Source organism: Zootoca vivipara, chromosome 1, assembly GCF_963506605.1.
Source record: "Zootoca vivipara chromosome 1, rZooViv1.1, whole genome shotgun sequence".
NCBI lineage: Eukaryota > Metazoa > Chordata > Lepidosauria > Squamata > Lacertidae > Zootoca > Zootoca vivipara.
The window spans coordinates 10,858,472-10,881,488 of record NC_083276.1 but is presented as its reverse complement, the minus strand read 5'-3'; the positions used below and the strand labels follow the sequence as shown (position 1 = coordinate 10,881,488).

General features: G+C 46.2%; 1 protein-coding gene across 1 annotated transcript in view; it reads right to left on the bottom strand.

Moving 5' to 3' along the window:
- The window catches only part of CDCA4 (cell division cycle associated 4), a 571,510-nt gene that overhangs the window by 300,297 nt on the left and 248,196 nt on the right, over positions 1 to 23,017 (bottom strand). The gene's annotated exons all lie outside the window — the stretch shown is intronic.

Here is a 23,017-nt window from a genome sequence, read left to right as displayed (position 1 = left end):
GACATTTTTGGATCCCGGATCTCCTCTAAACCCCAGCGACATTCGTTTCACTGTTGTTAATCTGAATTTTTTAAGAGTCGAGCCTTCAGAGTATTCCAGCAGCGGAACTCCCACCGCAGGAAAAGTAGGAATTGGAGGAAAGGCCTTTGGTGCAATAATAAGGCTTACTCCCAAGTAAGCATGCTCCTGAGTATGGCCTTTATAAGGGGAATTACAGTGGGAATATCACACTATGTCAAATAAGGTCAGTCAGTGGAGGAAGCCCACAAAGTATTTTGGAGCCCCAACAAACTGCAAAGTTTATCATTTTGGCAGAAGTATACTTGTCATTCCAAAGAGGGCCTTGGCCTAATAAATTAGAAAATGATCCTAATGAGACAGGAATGTCCTTTTCCCACCCTGCTTACCAAATTGTAGCAACGTTTAGTGCATGGCCTGAGGTAACTCTGATTTGCAGTGAGTAATAACCCAGTCCTAGTTTTGGAGGAGGGGGCTTGAGCAAGACACCCTCAATGGCCCCTCCTTGCTCAGTGAGCCCACCCTCTCAGTGTAATGAGTGCCAGCTGCTGCTGCTGCTGCCGCTGCTGCTGTTCTACTGCCTTGTTGCTTCCATCTGCCTGCTTGCCAGATGGAGCCAATGAGCAATTTGCTGGTGGTAGCAACCAGTAGCCCTTTCTCACCTTCCTCATCTCCTCTGGCTAGAGCAGGAGGAAGATGGAATTATGGGCAGGTTGCAATGCAATGGCAAAGAGAAGGAGCGGGTGTGCTGGGGATTTGGGTCCTCCGTTGTGCCAAACCCTCGATGTCAACTCTGGAGAGGCACATCCACAGAGTTCAGCTGGTCCATCTCCCTAGTAAGTCAACGCAGGTTTGCAGCCTGGTCCTTTCAAAAAAAGTGCAGAGGTGGAATAGTCTCAGCCAGAGTGAAAGCCTGGCTTGTGTTTGAGGAGGTAGGCTGTGTGATCAACCGCTGGGAGTCTTCAGCACATTATACTGCATTGTTCTCCTTGACTGTTTGGCACACAGATCCAGCAGGATTGGACCCTACCCTGAACCTTCTGTGGTGGACCACAAAAGTCCAAAAGAGTCATACAAATCAATGCTGTTTTAGGAGAGCATCTTTTACAGTCGAAGGGCCGCATCCCTTTCTAAGCAGCCTCCTGGGGGCCACATGCTAGAGTTGTCTAGGGGCCAGAGGCCAGATTGAGAAAGCAATGATAGAAGTACCTTTGTACAGTAGGCTAGTTTCTACAGGAACTGACACACTAGTCTGTATAGCCCATGCACCTTAAGGCCTTTTAAGCCTCTCCCCAAGGCTGATGGGCACTGTAGTCTAAAACATCTGCCCTTAAGTCTCCAGTGTGCATTTATTTAGGGTAGCGGTCAACTAAGCTTTGATCAGAATAGACCAATAGAAATGGAATGGTCCGAACTTAGTCATGCTCATTACTTTCAGTGGGTCTGCGCTGAGTAGTCAAATGCCACCCACAAATAACATCTGCCCTTGCATGGCTCGGAGTGGCTTAGATAAAAACTGGAAGGTCTTAGCCAGTCCGAGAAAAACAATGAGGGCCAATCAGATCTTTCTGGGTAGGGTAATCCAAAAATCAGGGCACAGCCAGCAATAATTTCTTTCTCTTTCTTGCACATCCCTACCAATCATGCTTCAGCAATAGGTGGCTCACAGAGAAGGGGGTCTGAAGTACACCTTCAGGAGCGGGCAACCTGGTCCAAGAGGAGATGGTCTGTCAGGTATCTTGCACCTGTGCCAGTGTGGCATAGTGGTTAAGAGCGGTAGACTCGTAATCTGGGGAACCGGGTTCGCGTCTCCACTCCTCCACATGCAGCTGCTGGGTCACCTTGGGCTAGTCACACTTCTCTGAAGTCTCTCAGCCCCACTCACCTCACAGAAGGTTTGTTGTGGGGGAGGAAGGGAAAGGAGAATGTTAGCCATATTGAGACTCCTTCCGGGTAGTGATAAAGTGGGATATCAAATCCAAACTCTTCTAATGGCAGGGTGAACACAATGCAGGTCAGAATGGTAGGTTTTTTGCATGTAGACTGACAAGGCTTTTCACCCTTAAATTAGGACCCCTCCAGAGGTCCTTTCTATTCTGCATTCATGATTATTTGCGTTGATGATGGTGTCGGGGCAATTACATGAGACTCCACTTCCAGTTTGCTTGCACTTTCAAGAGTTTCCCGGTGGGCGTACTGTTTTGTTTCCCACCAGTGCGTGTCCTGTAACTCCTTGCTGAAATCCCGCAAGTTTCTATACCAACCATGGTCTGGGGGTGGTTTTGCCCCACTTTCCTTGCTCTATATAGCGCAAGAGTTCCCCTCGAGATGACAGTATTGCGGAAACATTGGCGAAGCATCGTAGGATAACTCTTAAAGCGGGATGGTGTGCAAAAATGTCCAGTATAAATCTAATGCACTATTCCTGTGTCAATGGCATGCTGTCGCATAATACACTTGCAAAACGACAGCAGCCTCCAGGAGTCTGGAAGGGCTCATTGGATGCTAAAATGAAGAAAGCTTGGAGTTACCGGGTTTTGGACTTTTGTGTGAAAGGATTGCAAGAGCTCTGTGGTAGAGTATCTGCACTGCAGAAGGTCCCTGGTTCCGTCCCCAGCATCTTCAGGTAGGACTGGGAGAGAGGAGCCTTCTGAAGTTCTGGAGAACCACTGCCAGTCTGTAGACCGTCCAAAGCTAGATGGACCATGGCCTGGCTCAGTATAATGCAGCCTGCTAGTTTCCTAAGACTGGTACTGAAAATCAATTCCTAGACTTAGAACATGTTCAGAGGAACTCAGATCTTTGATTCTGCCCTTTCCTGATTCAGAGTTTCAAAGGTTGCCTTAAAAGGTCATCAAATTCAGCTGGTGCTCAGCACCATTTTCTGATAAACTCTTTTTGAGTTATGTGGTTCTATTGAACAGCACTAAACTGTTTTTGCTTCTCCGGTAATGGATCTGTGATATTATATTGATGGAAAAAATGTATCTTTCTAATGCTCCGCTGTTGTCACGAACTGTTTTGAGGTCAACTGTGTTGTCGGGAAAGTGGCATACAAATATTTAATCCAGTCAAATCTTTGGATCATACCCAGAAACAATTTGGCACCCAGTGGAGCTGTTGAATAATAGAAATAAACGTATCACCTGGGTAAGTGCCCATTAACATCCTTGCCTTTCCAAAGACACTTCAGAACAGGCATAGGCAAAACGTGGCCCTCCAGATGTTTTGGGACTACAGTTCCCATCATCCCTGACCACTAGCTAGGGATCATGGGAGTTGTAATCCCAAAACATCTGGAGGGCCGAGTTTGCCTATGCCTGCTTTAGAAGGTAGGAACGCATTGTAGTAATCCAATCTCGACATAACCAAGATATGTCTCAGGGTGCGAGCAAAGACAACAGCTGGCCACAGTGACCGTCTCGGCTTCTAGATCAGAGTTCTCCAAAGCAACACACCTGATTTTAAAAAGGAAATGTCAGTATCCTGTTCAAAACAAGCTGAATCCCTATTCTGGAGTCCATCACTCTCCTAACCCGGAGCACCTCCATCTTGTCTGGGTTCCGTTTCTGTTCATCACCTATCATCCACGTGCATCACTGTACTGTATATATTTTATTTCTTCATTCAAGAAGCACATGGCGATGCACAGCCCTGTGAGGTAGGTTAGACCGAAAGTCCACGATTGGCTAAATGAATTGACTGGGTATCTGAACCTAGCTTTTCCTGGTCTTATGCTAAATACTGTGCCAGTGATGGGAAAGCTGAGGCCAAATGAAGGCAAGTCTTCTGCCCACATTAATAATTGTTACAGGTAGGTAGCCAGGTTGGCCTGACGTAGCCGAAACAAAATAAATTCCTTCCAGCAGCACCTTAGAGACCAACTAAGTTTGTCATTGGCATACTCATACCAATGACAAACTTAAAGGTAAAGGGCCCCCTGACCATCAGGTCCAGTCATGTCCAACTCTGGGGTTGCGGTGCTCATCTTGCTCTATAGGCCGAGGGAGCCAGCGTTTGTCTGCAGGCAGCTTCCGGGTCATGTGGCCAGCATGACAAAGCTGCTTCTGGCGAACCGGAGCAGCGCACGGAAATGCCGTTTACCTTCCCGCCGGAGCGGTCCCTATTTATCTACTTGCACTTTGATGTGCTTTTGAACTGCTAGGTTGGCAGGAGCTGGGATTGAGCAACGGGAGCTCACCCCATTGCAGGGATTCGAACCGCCGACCTTCTGATCAGCAAGCCCTAGACTCTGTGGTTTAACCCACAGCGCCACCTGGGTCCCTATGACAAACTTAGTTGGTCTCTAAGGGGCTGCTGGAAGGAATTAATAATTGTGTCCAAGAAGGAATTTCATCAGGTGTCCCTTGCATGGCAAAGTGTCCTCTTACACATTTGTCATCCCAAGAACATCTGGTTGTGGCTGAATCGCAACTCTCATCAGAATACTGGGCTTCAGCGAGACGGCCCCAACTGATGCTCAACTTTCCGCGACATCCACCGAGCATCGGGGAGCAAGGTCTTTTTCTGGGTTGGAGGGCGGGGGGCGTCATCTACACATGCGCAAACCTCAGGGTTCCCTCTGAATAGTTTAATAATTTGTTAGTAGTTCTGCTTCATTTCCCCCCCCTTTTTTTGGTACTCTGCTGTTAGGAGTGATTGCTGAGATCACAAGGAAGAGGGGGGGCAGCTGTGAAAGAGGAATGGTTAATAGCTGTGCAGAAGAGGGAATTTAAACAGGTACACCTGCTGAAATTCCTTCTTCTGCACTGCTATTAAAAGCTGCAGGAGCCCCCTTCTCCTCCTCCTCCTCCTCCACCTGGCCATCTTAATCATCACTTGGGCAACAGCATCTGCATCCTCTTCAAAAGCTTCTGCTCAGGCACCTGTAGCAAAATCCTTTGGCTCCAGCTGTTTGTTTGGAGGTGGGGTTTTTTTCCCCTTTCCCCCTCCAGGGCAGCAAAAAACAGCAACTTTGCCATGCCATCTACACAAACAGGTGTGTGTGTGTGTGTGTGTGTGTGTGTGTGTGTGTGTGTGTGTGTTACAACTCAGTTCTCACCTTTTAGGCCATGCGATGACACCACCACCACCCCATGTTCCCCTTTGCCATTAACCCTTCCGTCCCCCATGCCCCACTGAAAAGCCTCATTGGGAACAAATAACCCAGAAGTCAAAGGACTGCAGCCTCCCTGCTGGGCTAGGAAACCTTTCACAAAGCCAGCCACCCCCACCTCCCCACTCCCTTTCAGAATCCCAGCCTGACACCCCAGCCTCGCCAGCCGGCACACCACTCTGGCTATTCATGGCCAGCGCGCAGCTGCAGCCCCCTCCCTCGGCTGAGACCACGGCAGCTGCTAAATGCAAGCCAGCTGCTCACCCAGGCCTCCACTACTACAGCGATGGCAGCTTCTCTCTCGCTGCTGCTGCTGCGGTTCGTCTTCCTCAGCACCTTAACCATATCTGTGCTTTCATTGCGTGTGGTTTTTAATACCTATATATACTTGCTTTTCCCACCGCCCGTACCTTCATGCTTTTCTGGGGCCACCAATACCGAGGCTGGTCTCTGCCTAGAGGTTAGGGCTGAGAGGGGGTGGGACCTGTCAATTCTGGTTGTTTCTCATCCTGCTCCCCTCCCAAACCCCAAACCCCCCAAAAAATCTTCATTTCATTTCCACAGCAGTTTGTGATTTTTTAAAAATTAAATCCTCTGGAAGATTCGTCATGTACATCCTTCTCCCAACGAGCACTTTTTTTCTGGTATGCAGCTTGAACAATGTTCACCTTTTTGTGTATTGCAATGCATTCTGTTATGTTCACAGACGTAGGCGTTTACATGCATGCTCTTCTGTAATCTGAATGGTTGGAGAAGCCTATCGTGGAATTCAGAAAAGCGTGAACGGCGTATTGATTTTTTAAAAAACCATAACTTTATTGAAATTCATAAATAACGTACATAATATACACAATATGCAGACCCTTAATTCGACAAAAATGAAAACAACCGTGCATTAATACTCTTCTTTGGATTCACAAAAGTTAAACTTAGTTTCAATTTATACAATCTCTTTTTTCCTATCTTTTTACTAACAGAAAATGGACTTCCTATCATTTCCCAATGTAAACTTTCTTTCTAGCGTTGAATGTACTTAACGTGATCACCTTACTCTTTCTGTATTTTGTAATACCTTCTTACAACAGTTTGTACTCATTACCTTATTTCTTAACAATTACTTTAAACAAGGGTCATTCAAATGCTGCCATAGATATTGTGCCACTATTATATTTCTGTAAGTAACTTTTATACATATCCCATTTTTGAATAAATGATTGTCTTGTATGATTGTCTTGGTGTATTGATTCAAGAAGTGCAAGCTACTTTCTCATAGACATGGCGGACCGAAACAAATTTCTGTCTCGTTCCTGTGAGTGACATTTCCCCTTTCCCCATCCCAAAGCAAAAGGAAGAGTGTCGTGGGGGGGGGGACGACCTTCCCCCCATATTTAAAAATTGGGGGGGGTATGAAAGACTTAATCATTATCCCACAATTTTTAGCTCACTTTTTGAAGAAATCCTCCACAAAGCGGCATGCACTATGTTTAAAAAAGAAAGAGCCAGTTATTTTTGTTTTCAAAGTGTTTTGCACCCCTATCTGTGTACTAAGCACTAAATTTGTCCAGAGTGCCTGAAATACAAAACAAGTACTGTATTAAGGTGCTGGGTTGTTGTTATTTTTTAAGAAACAGAAACATAGGATGTCTTTTCTCTCTGTTGACAGCCACCGTGGATACCTTTTTCAAACAGAAGCATAGCACCGTAGCCACAGACAAAGCCAGGTTGATTTAGTCCAGGTATCCCCAAACTTCGGCCCTCCAGATGTTTTGGACTACAATTCCCATCTTCCCCAACCACTAGTCCTGTTAGCTAGGGATCATGGGAGTTGTAGGCCAAAACATCTGGAGGGCCGAAGTTTGGGGATGCCTGATTTAGTCTTTTAGAAGACATCTGAAGGCAGCCCTGTTTAGGGAAGCTTTTAATGTTTGATGGACTACTGTATTTTAATATTTTGTTGGAAGCTGCCCAGAGTGGCTGGGGAAACCCAGCCAGATGGGCGTGGTATAAATAATAAATTATTATTATTATTATAGTTTATTTTCATACTGCAATTTTCACTGGTTTTGTGTGTGTTTTGCAAATTTTTGATTCATATGATCAAATGTGAGCCTGTAGTATAAATTAGCAATGTGAGTCTGTATAGGCAAATCTGTGCTCCTTTTGGTGGGAAGTAATTTCTCCTTTTTTGGTGGGTGGTAATTTCCCTTTTTTGGCAATGTGTGAGGGGGGCCATCCTAAACCACCACATATTGTCGGGGCTGAGTTTCAATTTGTTGGGCCTCCACTGGTTCACTGCTTCCTGCAGGCATCCTGCAGCAACTATGGAATCTGATTTCTAAGTTAAGTTTGTGGTCAACAGCTTTCCCACAATATTATCTATTGATTTTTAGAATGTATTGGCAGCCTTTTCAGAGAACATTTTGCTCAAGGCAACTTGCATTAAAGCATTGGACACGACTAAAAGACCCTGGAAAGACCTTGGAAAGGACCCTGATGTTGGGAAAGATGGAGGGCACTAGGAGAACGAGATGGTTGGACAGTGTTCTCAAAGCTACCAACATGAGTTTGACCAAACTGCGGGAGGCAGTGCAAGACAGGAGTGCCTGGCGTGGTCTGGTCCATGGGGTCACGAAGAGTCGGACACGACTAAACGACTAAACAACAACAAAACGACTAAACAACAACAATATAAAGAAAGTTGACCTAGTAAAACCAAAGGAAGGCAAACCAAAAACAATATGTGTGCAGAATGGTAATAAATTGGAATGCTTTCCAACCTGAAGAAGCTTTGCTTGTCATTTAAAGTCTCAGACCTAATCTATACCATGCAGGGGCATGAGGTGGTAGACTGAGGCAATGGAATTTGTAGACGCCATCATTTCAGACTACAGGTGGGGATATTGTTTTTGAATTCTCCAGGCAACAAACGCCTTGTGATTATTAATAAAAAGCATATTATAATTCAAGACCAGCCTTCTCCTTGCTGTTCTGGTGGCAATGGGTTCTTTATGTGGAAGAAGATTCAAAAATACCTGATCAGCAGTCTGACATAGGGATGAAGGCAAAGTTCGATCCAGTTGACACTTTTAACACAGGTCTATCTCATTCAGAGTTCCTGAAACAACACACTCCTACAAATTTTGCAATGTGGTCTTCCGGCTAAAATATGGATATGTACAACAGTGCACAGATTAGGGGCAGGCTAGTGAATAAAAACACCTGTATACCTGTCAGAGGGCCTGGTATGGCTACTCTAGAGTAACGACTCCAGCATGGTCTTTTAAGGTTTTTATTAAGTGCTGATTATTTACAGTGTTCAGAGCAGTAAAAATGCATCCTTAAGGTGAGGTGTCTGAACTCCCGAATGGCGATTGGCGCGTTTTCTTCCAGCACCACAGCTTTGGCAGACCCAACCTCTTCCCCCTACGTTTGCGTCGCAATTCGGGAGTTGGGGGAATTGGCCTCCCCCCTGTGCGTCCTACTTCCTGTCCCACCTGCGGCCTGGAGGCAGAGCTCTCCTTACTCTCTCCCACGCTTGGGGATGGGCTGGAACTTAAGATGGGAGGGACTTCCCTGTATCCCTCGTCCCTCACAATACCAAAACAGATTCAGGTTGAATCCTGACAAGACAGAAGTACGGTTTGGGGGGGATGGGGCAGGTGGGTGTGGAGGACCCCCTGGTCCTGAATGGGGCAACTGTACCCCTGAAGGACCAGGTGTGCAGCCTGGGAGTCATTTTGGATTCAGAGCTGCCCATGGAGGCACAGGCCAATTCTGTGTCCAGGGCAGCTGTTTACCAGCTCCATCTGGTGCACAGGCTGAGACCTTACCTGCCCGCAGACTGTCTCGCGAGAGTGGTGCCTGCCCTAGTTATCTCCCGTTTGGGCTACTGCAATGCGCTCTACCTGGGGCTATCTTTGAAGGTGACCTGGAAACTACAACTAATGCAGAATGCGGCAGATAGACTGGTGAGTGGGAGTGGCTGCCAAGATGATATAAACACTGGGCCTGAAGGACCTACATTGGCTCCCAGTACGTTTCCAAGCACAATTCAAAGTGTTGGTACTGACCTTTAAAGCCCTAAATGGCCTCGGTCCAGTATACCTGAAGGAGCGTCTCCACCTCCATCGTTCTGCCTAGACACTGAGGTCCAACTCCAAGGGCCTTCTAGCACTTCCCTCACTGCGAGAAGTGAGGTTACAGGGAACCAGGCAGAGGGCCTTCTCAGTAGTGGCACCCACCCTGTGGAACGCCCTCCCATCAGATGTCAAGGAAAGAAACAACTATCTGACTTTTAGAAGACATCTGAAAGCAGCCCTGTTTAGGGAAGTTTTTAATGTTTGTTGTTTTATCGTGTTTTTAATATTCTGTCGGAAGCTGCCCAGAGTGGCTTTATATTTGGGGAAATGGCATGCAAAAATGTGCAAGGAGAATTTTTCACAAATGCTGACAGATATTTGCGATGACTTAAAAATGACAAACTGATGTGGAAATGTCAGCCGGAGTTAAGATGGAAAAATTGGAAACTTAATCTAACAGATCTGTTCATCTCCTAGACTAACCTCCGCTGAACTCTGCGGAATTGGCATCTGAAGCGATGCGCTTAGGATCGGGCTGCACATCTCAGCAGGGCTGCTGAGACCTGCGCCTGATCTATGGTAAAATTTCTCCTGCGAGAGAGGGATAACAGTCTCGCGAAGGTGTTTACACAAGGCCAGATTGCTGGGAAAATGTCAGCATGTGGTTAGAGAAAACATTAATGGTTCAGGCAGCGCCATGGAACAAGCAGGCAGTCACTTAGGAAGAAACAGATCGCTCCACCTGCCAAGGACCAAATATACAAAAAAAAAAGAGAGGCTTCATAAATCTCTGGCAGAGGCCCAAGATGAAAAACATAACAACTTGCGGCAGAGGGAACCATTCAGTGATTCATACTAGATTCATTTCCACAATGCATAAGGATTTCTGTCATTTGCTGAAGGCAAGCTGTGCTTTGGATATGAGCTTCCAGTCCATATGTAGAAGTACTTTGCTCTCAATGGGGAGCATCTGTCGGTCTCTGCGCATAGATGTTGCAAAAGAGTTGAACAGGGCTCTCGAGAGTCTTCGCAGGCTGTTTTCTTTGGGAAAAGCAAAAGGCAGAGCGCCTCTGAGCACTCCTTACATCACAGGGAAGAAGAGGCATGATCCCAGAGAGAGAACAAGAGCAGGGGCCAGGGAAGCGTATAAGCCCGGGGGCCACATTGCAGTCTTTAGAGGGCCACATGCCAGTGGCAAAAGTGGAATTAGTGTTAATTTTACCTTTGTATACCCGGATAGTTTCTACACACACTTGTCTTTTCCTGTGCCTGACCACTCTCCACTGCAAATGACCACATTTTTAACCGCCCATGCAGAGCAGGCTCTGATATTCCTATTAAGCTTGGCTGGTTGTATCTGTCGGGTCAGCCGGGGGCAGGAACGATCCACAGGCATAATGCAGGAACGAATCCAGCCCGTCTCTCCCATCAGTGTTGGGCGTGCAGCTCTAGGGAGTTCTGACAACCCTTCCCGATGATTTATTACGACCTTACCTTCCAAGTCACGGACTGCAGAATCCGGGACCGGCAGCCGTGTGACACCGGAAGTTGCGTTGACGTAACTTCTGGTGTCGCTTTGCCCTTCTATAGGCACCAAAAAATGGCTGGCGGTGGCTTCAAAAGTCGCTTGTACACATGTCAGGAAGTGTGTCGACGCAACTTCCGGTGTCGCTCCGCCCATCTATGGGCACCAAAAATGGCCGCCGCCGACACCGGAAGTCGCGTCTATGTACTTCCGGACATGCATAGATGCAACTTTTGAAGCCGGCGGCGGCCATTTTTGGTGCCCATAGAAGGGCAAATCGGAAAGAAAAAAATAGCCGCCGACAGGAGAAAAACGGGAGACGAAGTGATACGGGGGACCACCGGGAAAAGGTAAGTAAAAAACAAGGGTTTCCCGGGGAAAACGGGGTACTTGGCAGCTATGATTACGACCCATGTCTTGGAGACACTGAGTACATATTCAGAGTCCAGCAGAGATAAAACGCAGATGAAGCCAGGCTGAGGTTGTGTACTAAAAGCTACTTTATTAAGCGTAAGGCAGAACAAAAGGAAACATGTCTCCTCTCGCTGAGAGAAGAAAAACAAACGGAAACAGAATACAGCAAACACCCGCTCCCGTGACTCCAACAATCTTTGTTGGAATGCATAACACAGGCATGTGACCTGCACAGTGAGGGAGGAATAGAAACCTAACGGTATCTCTGTGTAATTTGCAGGGGGGAACAAATGGCCATGGGCTGAACTAGCCCTCTTGTGCTACTTTGCTCCCCCTCTACAAATATCCTGTCCCTCTATTTGTGTGAGTTGTGCAGGATTTAGGGCGGTTCAAGCACACCGAGTGCCAAGCCAAGGAAGCACTAACAACAACAATAATTTAAAAGCCTATATTTATGAGTGTAGGACGCAGGTGGCACTGTGGGTTAAACCGCAGAGCCTAGGGCTTGCTGATCAGAAGGTCGGCGGTTCGAATCCCTGCGACAGGGTGAGCTCCCGTTGCTCGGTCCCAGCTCCTGCCAACCTAGCAGTTCCAAAGCACGTCAAAGTGCAAGTAGATAAATAGGGACCACTACAGCGGGATGGTAAACGGCATTTCCGTGTGCTGCTCTGGTTCACCAGAAGCGGCTTTGTCATGCTGGCTACATGACCTGGAAGCTGTACGCTGGCTCCCTCGGCCAATAATGTGAGATGAGCACGTAACCCCAGAGTCGGTCACGACTGGACCTAATGGTCAGGGGTCCCTCTACCTTTACCTTTATTTATGAGTGTAACTGCTGAGAAGATCCATAAAAAGCAACTGTTCCAAAAGGAATTATTGTGAATAGAAGAAATATTTAAGGAGCAAAATTTTTGTCCTTGTGATGGGCACCGTATTACCAAAGTCTGCCACTGCTGCCAAATAGGGTGGCCAAAATCTTCTGTTTGAAGGTCTGTCTGAGGACAATTCTCTGTTTATGGTCCCCCCCCCCATGTCAACTCTATGGGGAGGCCTTAGTGGTGATTGTGCCACTGCTGGAGGCTCCCCTGTTGGCATTGACCTGTTACAGGGTCTTCTTGGTTGTGGTTCCCCGTATTGGAATTAATCAGATCCCTTAGCTGTGATTCCTGCATTGCAGGGGTTGGGCTAGATGACCCGAGGGGGGGTCTCTTCCAATCCTACAATTATGTGATTCTATCATAAAGCCATGTAGGGGCAGCCAGGTAGGTCATAGCAGTCGATGATAGAGCCATGTTCAAATATATAAAAGGATGTCATACAGAGGAGGGAGAAAGGTTGCTTTCTGCTGCTCCAGAGAAGCGGACACGGAGCAATGGATTCAAATTACAAGAAAGAAGATTCCACCTAAACATTTGGAAGAACTTCCTGACAGTAAGAGCTGTTCGACAGTGGAATTTGCTGCCAAGGAGTGTGGTGGAGTCTCCTTCTTTGGAGGTCTTTAAGCAGAGGCTTGACAGCCATCTGTCAGGAATGCTTTGATGGTGTTTCCTGCTTGGCAGGGGGTTGGACTGGATGGCCCTTGTGGTCTCTTCCAACTCTATGATTCTATGATGGGAGTTTTAGCCAGAGTATAGGATTTTGTTGCTGCTGCTGCTGCTGAGATTTATATGCTGCCCTTTATCCAAAAAACCCCAGGGTTATTCACAAGATGAAATAGTTAAAATAAAAACAGCAAAACTATACCCCTCCGCAAACACATTTTAAAGGCTGTAGAATATCCATCGGCCAAAGGCCTGGTTATAGAGAAAGGTTTTTGACTGGCACGTAAAAATATGTAATGGCGGCACCAGGTGAGTCTCCCTGGGGAGAGCATGCCACAAACGGGGAGACACTGCAGAAAAGGCCCGTTCTCGTGGTCCCACCCTCTGGCCCTCACGTGGAGAAGGCACACGAAGAAGGGCCTCAGATGATGAACGCAGAGTACAAGAACTTCAGCGCATGCTCTTACAAAGCAGCTGGCTTTGATGTGCTGAGTGCTGACGGGGCTCATGCACACAGTCTCGTTTCAGATCCCTAGCCGTCTTTTGGGGGTAAAAGGCTGCTCAGGTCATGATGCAGCTCAGCATTATGAGCTGGACAAATTCCACGCCAGCTAACTGCTGCTCTGTCCTGGTCCTCAAGACGAGCCCAGTGCATCTAGGGATCCCAGCGGTTGCACAACCGCAGATAGCTCCAGGTGAGCAGCTTGTCTCAATGGAGCCTGGAGATGAACAGAGGCTGTCTGGTCCTCTGCCTCTGGTTTGCCTCTCCTCTCCTCTCCTCTCCTCTCCTCTCCTCTCCTCTCCTCTCCTCTCCTCTCCTCTCCTCTCCTCTCTGATAATCTTTGGGCCAGTCCTCTGGCCTGAAAACGGCCGCTTCTTCACTCCATGGTTTCGCGCCTGCGGTGCTCCCTGCCCTGCCCAGAATGGTGTGGGAGACACTCAGTCCTATGGGTCCAAGGGGAGGCACCCGTGGGAGTCCTAGCTCTGGTTCCGTTGGGTCTTCAGGCTCGGAGACAGGAACCTGGTCCAAGTCTGCAGCCGGTGGCACCAGAGCCTCTGAGACAGGATCTAGGACAATCACAAGCTCCAGTGACACCTCTGTTTTATTCAAGGTGTGGCAGAAAGCTTGTCCTTGCTTGTAAGGAAAAGATAAGCGGCTTTTATGTTGCAAGAGTTGGGGATATTCCGCATTTTGGCCCTACACCATTTGCTCTGTATTTATGTCCATAGACATGATAGCATGCAGTATGAAACCATGAAACCATTTTCTGCTTCATGGTGGAGCTCTGTTTATTATTGCCTGCCAAAAGTGACTGGCTTGGAGAATGCACTGGCCCCTGTAAATATATTTTTTTGGCCACCCTGCATTCTCTTTATTACAATTATAATAATCATCATCATTGTGTGCCTTATGTATCAGAGTCAGCCTGTCAATCTTAATTTTTACACCAATCCACTAGCAATTTTTGGCTTGCTCTTTCATCCCCGAGAGGTAAACAAACAGCCTGGGTTCTTGTGTTTTGTCCCCCCCCCCTTTGTGTGTGTGTGTGTGTGTCTGTGTGTGTTTTATAAGTGGCAAAATTCTAACAATGTTGGTAGTTGCTATGGTGAGGGTTTTCTGTGCTAGATTGCAGTACTTGGAATATGGGAACAAAACAAAACAAAAGCCATTCTGAGGGATGATCCTTCAAGAAGCGCTGTGTTTGAATATATGACAAAGTTTTAAGTTGTTGGACGTTTATTAAGCAATGAAATGAAGTGATTCTGGATTTTTAATGTGGCATTGATATACAAGCTCCTCAAAACCAGGAGCTACGCACTGTGGATTGCAGAATATTCTTTCCTGGTTTTATTTACTGCAGGGGTGGTGGCCCTCCAGACTACAATTCCTATCATCCCCGACTGAGTGAGGTGGATGGAAGTCTAGCACCATCTGGAAGGCCACAGAAGCCCCCATCAAAATGTGGATCATCTGCTCCCACTTGACATAGTGATAGACACCAACTTGGATGGCTTTTAAAGAGGACTGGATATATTCGTGTAGGACCACTGGTCATGCCAGCAAAGGACGATGGGAGTTGTAGTCCAACAACAGATGGAGACCCAAGTTTGAGAAACACTGGTCTAGTGGGTCTTCCTTGGAGTACACCACATCAGTACCCAGACATCTCCTCAATCCAGACAACTGTGTTCTCCAAGTAAAGTGCATACAATATTGAGGCCTTTAATGATACACAAACACATCTGTTCATTCGGTTATTTATTTACTTACTTTGCACCCTACCTATTTTTCAAAGGCGGTTTACAATCCAGTTTTGAGCCATTGGCCAACCTTTTCCCTCTCCTTGCCCCTGTACAATTGCCCTGTTTACCATCTAGCCCAGTGTTTCCAAAACTTGGGTCTCCAGACATTTTCGGACTACAATTCCCACCATCCCTGACCACTGGTCCTGCTAGCTAGGGATGATGGGAGTTGTAGTCCAAAACCAGCTGGAAACCAAAGTTTGGGAAACACGGATAACCTGTTTAAGGGTTCTCAAGAACTCAAAGCTTGCTCGCTATTTTCTGATACTTTGCTTAGCTTGATAAAGTCATTGTCCTAGCATAAATCTTGGGGATTTTTCCCACTTGAAGATCAACGAGATGGCCTTAAAAACAACAATGCTGGTTGTATTGCAACCCTGGCTCTGCTTTAAAATCTAAATTGGCAGTGAGAGAGGAGGCGACATATAATGGGAAATGTAGAGAGACCTGATACTTTCTGAGCTGGGCTGTGAGCCAGGCATCCGAGGTCTTGAACAGCATCAGACAGCTCTGCTTCTGCAGCTCGGCTGCAGCAACGCCAGTCGGAAAGAGCTGTTGCATGCATTGGACCACTGCACGAGGTGCTGGCAATGGGAAGGGATGGTTCTGTGACCTTTGCAAGGTTGTTCCTGGGTGCAAGGTATGGGAATGTTGTGGATACTAGAAGAGGATATATTGATTAAATATTATCCTTCCTCACTCATGCTAGTGAGTCAGCAGCAGAGTACATTCCCCAGTATATAGCAGGAAACTAGTTGTTAGATTCATTTGAATCTATTTGCTTAAGCAATCCAATCTGGCTTTGTCCAGATTGAGTTTTGTTCCTGGCCAATTCCCCTTTTATCCCTCCTAAAAAGAATCAAGACACAACAATCTTCTTTAAAAGTAATAAGAAGTTTACTTACATTCAGTTCACAGTCTAAGCCACAGAGCCTAGGGCTTGCAGATCAGAAGGTAGGCGGTTCAATTCCCCGCGACGGGGTGAGTTCCCATTGCTCAGTCCCTGCTCCTGCCAACCTAGCAGTTCGAAAGCACACCAGTGCAAGTAGATAAATAGGGACCGCTCCAGCGGGAAGGTAAATGGTGTTTCTGTGCGCTGCTCTGGTTCGCCAGAAGTGGCTTAGTCATGCTGGCCACATGACCCAGAAGCTGTACGCCGGCTCCCTCGGCCAATAGAGCGAGATGAGCGCCGCAACCCCAGAGTCGGTCACGACTGGACCTAACGGTCAGGGGTCCCTTTACCTTTAATAGAATACAAGAAAATGTTTGTATCCACATGTTCATCTCTTACAATGATATCTAAAATGGCAGCTGCTCTGCTGTTCCTTTTTCTCACTTGGTGCTCCTCGGAGCTACTTCCCTGCCTACAGTCGCTTGCAGAACACTTTGGTTCCTGACGGCATCTATTGTTACAGACTTTTGACTTGTTTGCATCTGCCCATGTTTTGGTGCAACAAGCGCTGTGTGCAAACCCTGGCTGGATGTGTCAGCCAGCCTCATTTCAAACCTCAGAGCCACTCTCCTTTCCTGAAGATTGCATGTGTCAGGGAAGCTCTCTGCTCCTCGAGGGCCATTCACTCTGTCCAGAGGCCTTCACAAATCATCTTTATCTCTCTGCCGCCTTCCAGCCTGCATACAATATGTGCGTTTGGTATGCAAGGAAGTCCCTCCGAGAAGCAGAGCAGAATCCCTAGCTTTCCAAATGAACGATCTGCCATTGATCTGGAGGAGCAGCTGTGCTAGCTCAGCTCAGTAGGGACCCCGTTATACTTGGTACGGTTGGAATGCTCCTGGCATTCCGGAGTTTCTTTCGGCAGTGCCTGTGAGATAATTTTGGGATAGGACTTCGTCAGATTTTTTTCCCCTGCAGTTCCCATGTGCCCATCAGCAACCCATCGAACAGAGCTCTGGGCCTGGTTGTGAGACACCCACATTTAAAACCGCAATAAGACCCACAATAAAACCCATTGCCCCCCCCAACATCCACTGCAGCCACCATCTATCTAATGGTCCCAAACAGAGAATCCTGCAGTAGGGTCTAGCATTTCTAATCTCTGTGCCACAGGGGCAGCTATAGAAGCCTGACCTGACCTTTGCGGCACCACAGGATCCTCCCTTGATAGTGGCAAGAAGAATAAACTATATGCAGTCTCCCTAAGAAGAATCGAGTGGTTACCTGGTCCTTTATTAGACTTGGCTCTCCACTTGTCCATAAGAGAAGGCGTCTTGATTCGTGTCCAATGGCCAACCTGTCCTGGATCATTTCTGCCTCTTGTCATCTTAGTCCTTGGAATCTGACCATTTACATGTTTGGGCAATGATTTTTTTGTCTCTGACCCTCTTGGGCCTTGACAGTCATTGATTGGCTGAGCTGCTGTCGTGGCATGGAATGCCCAGCTGATCAGGGAATAATTTTCTTTATTTTTTTTCTTTTTTAAAAATATATTTTTATTGATTTTATAACAAATACAGACAAAAATAGATGAAAGCAAAAGAAAAAGAAAAACAAAGAGAAAACATAAAAAATACAAAAAGAAAACATTTCTTTTACAATGTAATACTCCAATAAATTTTCTTACTCTGTCGACTTCCTCCTTCCCCCCCTCCACGTTTCCATTTATAACTAATATAGCACTCTCTACTTCTTAAATCATTTCTTCTTCTAAAACTCTCATTATAAATATTGTTCTTGACCCTTCTTAACCACAAATTTCCACTATTTCAACCTATTTCAACATATCATTGGATCAAGAAATCATAATAATTGATTTACATTTAATCTTAACTCCTCCTTGTTATATCTAATTGCTTCTACAGCCTCTTTGTACTTCCACTTCCCTTATTGTCCATTTTTAATATTATATTTCTTCTCCAAATAAATCTTGAAATTTTTACAATCTTCTTCCACCGTCTCCTCTCCCCGGTCTCGGATTCTCCTAGTCAGTTCAGACAGTTCCATGAATTCTATCAGCTTCATCTGCCAGTCATCGACAGTAGGTAAATCTTCAGATTTCCAATTTCTTGCTAGTACAATCCTAGCTGCTGCTGTGGCATACAGGAAAAAAGTGACATCTTTCTTTAGCATTTTTCCCCTTGTAATAGGGAATAATTTTTCTTTTCAATTCAGCTTCGGCTAGAGAAGGGGAAATTGTCAAGTTAGCCAGGGCCGAAGCCTCACACGGCGGGGCTGAGATCTGAGATGGGATCCCAGGACTTTGGAAAGCGAAGGGGTAGGTTGCTCAGAGGCAAGGAGGCTGAGGCAATAGTGCAGGGCAGGCAACTAACTGAGAGAGGAAAGTAAATAGTGGATAGGTGTAAAATTAGGCTTCTTTAAAACAGGAGAAAAGGAGATAAAGGACCTTTGGAGAGGGTGCCTTAAGAAATTTAACAGAAAGAAGATCAGGAGGAGGGGAGTCTCCAAATGTTGCTGGTCTCCTACATCCATCAGCCCCGGAGAGTATGGTCAATGGTATGGGATGTTGAGAGTTGCAGTCCAAATTATCTGTAGGGAATCATGTTGGGAAAGGTTGTGATAGAGGGATAGGGGGTTGCTAGGGCAGCAGGTCAAGGAAAAGGGTTGGTAGAAGAGGTGGGGCAATATAGGCGACCTTCTGAAAATCCAGGATTGAAATGGGTGCTGGAAGAATGAAATTGAAGAAAGGAAAATCCAAGGAAGATGTAGAACTGATTATATTGTGAATTTATTTTAACCAAGGGTTTAAGGATTATATCTCGGATATTATGCAATCATTTGTACTGGGTACTTGACTGTATATATGCCCTGTGCGTTATCATTTTTACATGCATTTACATGAAATATTATCTTGCTAAAACGTTGACTGAAATGTGTTACTTTAAGCTGAAACTACCGGCGTTGTCATCTTGATGCAGAGCATGCTTCTTGCTTTCTGTAGTCCTTTTCGGCACAGGAATCTCTCACGGGAGATATACAATTAAAAATGATGTTTGCCATCTTTTAGAAAGTCAATGTGGCAAAGATCAGACTTATAATGTGGCTTGACTTTATTATCCAATGTGTTAGAAGCAGCCATTTGGATCCAACCTGATATCAAAGAAAGTTCCCATCAGGAGGAAGGATGTAAAGAATCCTACTTTTAAAAGGCTTTTAACTGCAACCACGCTCCATAACAAAATTACAGCAGCAGTGGCTTCCTCTTAAATAGCACTCTCCTCCCTCTATAACCTTGTTTCAGTAATAGTCTAATAATTCATATACCATGACTAATGCGCAATCCACTTTGTTCCAGGAAAGGAGAGATGCTAGAGGGTTGTTGGTTTTTTGTTTTTTTGCTTCAGGAGACAAATGTTATAAAATGTTCCCCTTCCCAATATATACTGACTTTGCATTTCCTGCTTGTTGAGTATATGGAAGAACTCATGCAACCGAAACAATCCGTTGCACAAGAGACACAGAGCCATTAGGGCAGAGAGTGGTTCATTTGGGAATCCCAACCAACTCCTGGAAGGTCAATACTCTAGAACACTCTGAACACCCTGCATAGTAGGGGTAGATCCATACTGTAGTGGTGGCCAAGTTTGTGGTTTAATGAAAGCCACCCACTATTGCCGACCCCCTTATTTAGGAACCACTGATTTGCTTCCCAAGAACTCTGCGTTCAGAAAACCACTGCCCATTTGGAAATGGTTCCATGATTCAGTGGTAGAACATACAATCTGCAAGCAGGAGGCCCTGGGTTCAAATCCTGGCATCTCCAGATAGAACAGTGAAATACTTGCATCTAAAACTCCGAGGGTCGTTGCTAGTCAGATTGGGAGTGGGCAGAAAGCATGTCAGGATTTCCTAATAGAAATAAACAAAACGTTCAGACCTGAGGCCCCCAGTTTCACCTGAAGCACTTGCAGTGGCAAGTTTCAGCTGCCCATTGGCAAGCGCAATGAGTTCAGGTGAATCACAGGAGCTGGAAGAAAGGAAAGTGATTGTGTGTGCAAGTTGCATTGCGCTTCAGAAGTACTCAACTGCAGAGCAACCTCCTCTTGGTGTTGCAATGGAGCTTGAGATGGATTTCAGCATTGAGGGCAGGAGTTGATCCTGCAATTCTGCTGGGCTTGGAAAATCTCAGTAGCCTATTGCAATGGAAGGGGTGATTCTGACTGTTGAGATAGAAATGAAGTAGAGATATGAATAGATGCTAGTGGAGGATATATTTATTAGATATTATCCTCCCTACCTCATGTTTGTGAGTTTGGCAGAGTGTGTTCATTTGCAGCTTAAAAGGAAGCTTAGATAGGCTAGTGTTAGCCTTTTAGTTTAAGTTATCCAGGATGCCTTCAGACAGGCTGGATTTTCCTGGTATTTCCCCCTTTTCTCCCCCTAGAAACAATAATTGCACAAACAGCCTTGTAAAAATAACATTTAATTAACAGATACAGCAGCTTTGATCAGGCAGGCTTAAAATGGTAATTCAGTTACAAAGACATACCTTAGTCTAAACAAAATATGGAGAAGTATAGCAAACTATAGGAGTATAGTGTCTAGATCAAGGGAAGTAATAGTACCACTGTATTCTGCTCTGGTCAGACCTCACCTGGAGTACTGTGTCCAGTTCTGGGCACCACAGTTCAAGAAGGACACTGACAAGCTGGAACGTGTCCAGAGGAGGGCAACCAAAATGGTCAAAGGCCTGGAAACAATGCCTTATGAGGAATGGCTTAGGGAGCTAGGTATGTTTAGCCTGGAGAAGAGAAGGTTAAAGGGTGATATGATAGCCATGTTCAAATATATAAAAGGATGTCATATAGAGGAGGGAGAAAGGTTGTTTTCTGCTGCTCTAGGGAAGCGGACACGGAGCAATGGATTCAAGCTACAAGAAAGAAGATTCCACCTAAACATTAGGAAGAACTTCCTGACAGTAAGAGCTGTTCGACAGTGGAATTTGGTGCCAAGGAGTGTGGTGGAGTCTCCTTCTTTGGAGGTCTTTAAGCAGAGGCTTGACAGTCATCTGTCAGGAATGCTTTGATGGTGTTTCCTGCTTGGCAGGGGGTTGGACTGGATGGCCTTTGTGGTCTCTTGCAACTCTATGATTCTATGAAAATAAAAAAAATCCTTCCAGTAGCACCTTAGAGACCAACTAAGTTTGTCATAGGTACGAGCTTTTGTGTGCATGCACACTTCTTCAGATACACTTGATATCTGATAAACCTCATCTGATAAACCTTAGTCTAGTTTAAGATGGTGTCTGAGCTCCATCATGTAGCTCAGACTCAGCGGATATTTTTCACATTGCTTGCTTGGTGGGAAGTGATGAAAAAGAAAGGATGTGCCCAGGCAGGTAAGAGAATATACATAGCTCTGCTGTCTCTATGTCAGGGCACAGTGGGAGTGTCTCTCACAGAGTTCTCTCTAGCAAACTTACAGGAAAACTCTGTGAGCTTCAGCTCCTACCATGTGTCTGTCTAGCAAAACATGAATTGCTGGTCTTGTTTCAATTCCAGGTGCAATCCCCTTACTCCCCTACTCCCAAGAGTTTGTCGCCGGTGTGTTTTGGAAGTGAAGTGTGAGGTCAGAGGCAAGATTTCTCTCGCGCGCATTAGGAGAGTGGACCTGGTGACCACAAATATTTTGGTTATCCAGAAACGTGGTTTTCTGGATAAGGCTGCCGTATTATAACAACAACAACAGCAGCAGCAGCAGCAGCAACAACAACAACAACAATCATAATAATAATTTATTATTTATACCCCTCCCATCTGGCTGGGCTTCCCCTGCCACTCTGGGCAGCTTCCAACAAACATTAAAATACATCAAAACTTCCCTAACGTGCGCTGCCTTTAGGTGTTTTCTAAATGTCAGGTAGTTGTTTATCTCCTTGACCTCCGATGGGAGGGCGTTCCACAGGGCGGGCGCCACTACCAAGAAGGCCCTCTGCCTGGTTCCCTGTAGCTTTGCTTCTCGCAGTGAGGGAACCGCCAGAAGGCCCTCGGCGCTGGAGCTCAGTGTCCAGGCTGAACGATGGGGGTGGAGACGCTCCTTCAGGTATACAGGGCCGAGGCCGTTTAGGGCTTTAAAGGTCAGCACCAACACTTTGAATTGTGCTCGGAAACGTACTGGGAGCCAATGCAGGTCTTCCAAGACCGGTGTTATGTGGTCTCGGCTATAATTATATTATAGCAAATATAATTTTAAGAGACCGCTTAATGTGAACCATGGTGAACTCTCTTGCGCAAGATGGAGCAATGCAATGGTTTAGGTGACAGCAGAGCACAGAACAGACTGAGGAGGATGCAGAAAGATCCAATAATGTGTTCTCTTCTGATGCAGCAGGTGTTCTGCTTGGCAGAGGCATTTCGTGTGGGGAATTCTGTTTCATCAGCAAAGGTGTTCTGCAAAGGAGCATGGCCTTGTCAGGGGTCCTGTTTCTCAGAGCACACACGAGGCTCTGTGTTGCCCAAATCTAGCTCCCATCGCCCCTCTCCATCACCCGCCCCACACCTCCCGTATGTGAACCGCACCTCTTTCCCAGCAACGCACAAACTCAGCTCTCTGTTGGGTGAATGGTTTTTTCCCCATGATAACCATGTGGGCTCGCAACACAATTCCACCCATCTGCACCCAGTTCCATTAGCAACATTGTCATCCGCAATGAAATGACATGAATGCCGGGCTATCATTGCCAACATGACTGCAGGAAAACATTAATTAGCCCTCATTTGCATTTGTCAGCGCTACTTTGGGAGAGACAAATCTGTCGCGGCAAAGATGCTTTCGCAAACTATCGCTGCTTATGTGATAAGCAGATGCACCGAACCTTGCTGTCTTGGCTGAGATCGGGCAGCCATAACCCCACACACCAAAATGGAGGGTTCCTCGCAAGCTCTTGCCGTAGGGACAAGAGCTGTGATATGGGGCACGGGGAGGGAGTTGTTGAGAGTCTAAAGAAGTATGGCAAGAACAACTATGGTTTTATAAGGCGAGATTGGGGCAGAATAACCAGAGTCACTGATAGGTTAGGGGCAGTTCAGAATGGCTTCCCAGCATGTA